Here is a 2,493-nt window from a genome sequence, read left to right on the forward strand (position 1 = left end):
TGAGGCTTCAGAAGCTGAAATTTTTACCCTGCAAAGCTGAAATATCAAATAACTTCATGTAAAAATGTCAAATATTGGTTCACTATATTTTCGGAGATATTCTATGAGGAAGTTAGGGTTTCTACGGGCTCCATAATTATGTCTCAAATATACGACCTAGGGAAACCATCATAAATTTTGTTTCATGAATTAGATTTAAATTATGTAAAAAATGGCTGAAAGTACACGAAATTTTAGTTTTTTGTGTAGCAATTTTAGGGCCTAACATTGAAACAGTGACACGTGGAATCCTATGCAACTTCGCTTTACTGAACCAGTCCATAATTAGGCCATCATGGGAGATTTGGCATAACTCTTTCTTGAAGAATCCAATCTCGATCAGACTTATGGGGTTGGAAAGAGGACTTAGAGAGATACCACAAGTAGAATTTTCAGAACTTGGAGATCCAAAATTACAGAGTTACAATCATTTCAAGATTGAGCTCCTAAAACGCAAGAAAAAGGTGTGTATTTTTCAAATTGTGCATAACTTTTGTTTGAAAAATCAGTTTGAAGTGATTTAAAGGGTATAGTGAAGCATAGATGTCATTGTTTTATTTCAAATTGTCTCGAAACAAAAAAAATGGACACACCTAGTAAACAACCAGAAATATCGTCTACAACACATGGTGGACACATGAAGAAGAGGAAGAAATGCAACATGATATATCAAAATTGCGAGATCAAGTGCAAAACATTTTGCTCTCATAAAGAGTAACCAAAAATAAAATGGAAGATAAGATGGGTGGTTTGAAGAATAGTTTAAAATTAGACATGGAATATTTGAAGAATGGTTTAAAATTAGACATGGAAGGTTTGAAGGAAGGTTTGACAAAGTTGCTACAAGAAATTCTTCCTAATGGCGAAAATGTAGTAGAGGAAACTCATGATGAGAAAAAAAAAATGTTAGTCATGATTTCATAGACTCTAATGTTGGATTGAGTATCCACCATATTCCAAATATTGATATGAGGAAGTTTTATGACAAGGACCTAGTAACATGGATACTACAAATGGAATAATATTTTGATCTCCATAATGTGAAAAACACGCAAAACGTATGCATTGCAACTTTATATTTAGAACCCAATCAGTTTGTATGATATCAATGGATTTTCTCTCGTAAAAAAATTGTCACTTGGTCAAATTTTACAGAGGAAATGATATCACATTATGAGGATACAAAGAGTAATAACTTCTTTAGCCACTTGATAAATCTCAAAAAAAAGGGTTCAATGGTGGAGCACATTGAGGACTTCCAAAAATTGAATATAAGGGTAAATGATATTCTAGAGGAGCATATGATTGATGTCTTCATAAGGACATTAAAGGATAACATCCAACATGAGGTTCACCTTTGGGAACCTAATTCATTGGAAAAGGCATTCAAGTTGGCACGAAAAATTGAAAGAAAAATTATGGCAATAAGGAAGCCTACCACTCACAACTATAAAGTTGGAAGTGTTACTGCTCCTAGCCTTACACAACCTAGAAGGTTAACACCACAAAAATAGGAAGAAAAAAGAGCAAAAAGGATTTTCTACAGTTGTGATAGAAAATACATTAAAGGTCATAAGTGTGCTAAGAATAAATTATTTTACATAGATTGTGAAGAGGAGGAGGAAAAGGAACAAGAAACTTCAAAAGAAAAGGATATACACCAAGAAACAACCCTAGAGAAAGAAGAAATGAGTCCGAAAATATCTTGTAATGAATTGGCAGGAATTAACCCTCCTCAAACTCTTAAGATAGAAGGACATATCAAGAAGAAAAAGGTAATAGTGTTAATTGATTCAGCTAGTACCCATAATTTTATTCATTGTAAGATAGCCAAGAAATTGAATTTCTTCCTATACCTAGCACCAGAGTGTCAAGTGATGGTTGCAAATGAAGGAATTATAAATTGCTCTAGAAAGTGCCATAATTATCAAGCTAGCCATGGGAGGATATGTATTGAATAGTCTGATGCTCTCTATTCCAATGGGTGGTGTTGATGTTGTACTAGAAGTTCAATGGTTACAATATTTGGTTACAATAGCTTTTAATTTTCAAGAACTTTTCTTGAATTTTTTTTGGGAAGGAAAGGAAGTTGAATTAAGGGAAATCACATGGAAACCAAGAAATATAATTAGCTCTAATAGCAGGACAAAATTTCTAAAGAAATAAAAATAGGGCGTAATTGCACAATTATACTCATTGGAGGTTCAAACATCGAAATAATATATTTCTTCAGATCTCCAAAATGTCTTGGACAATCATTCCAAGGTATTTTAGGCTCCCAAAGGCCTCCCACCTATTCGTGATCATGATCATGCTATTCATTTGATTCTAGGAAGTGTTCCTCCAAACATCATGCCTTACAGATATCCATATGCCCAAAAGAGTGAAATTGAACATATGGTTGCAGAATTGTTAGAGGTCTATATAATTCAACCCAATCAAAGTTACTTTTCA

Source organism: Pinus tabuliformis, chromosome 4_2 (assembly GCF_031772625.1).
Source record: "Pinus tabuliformis cultivar Carrire ecotype Pingquan chromosome 4_2, CPIR1, whole genome shotgun sequence".
NCBI lineage: Eukaryota > Viridiplantae > Streptophyta > Pinopsida > Pinales > Pinaceae > Pinus > Pinus tabuliformis.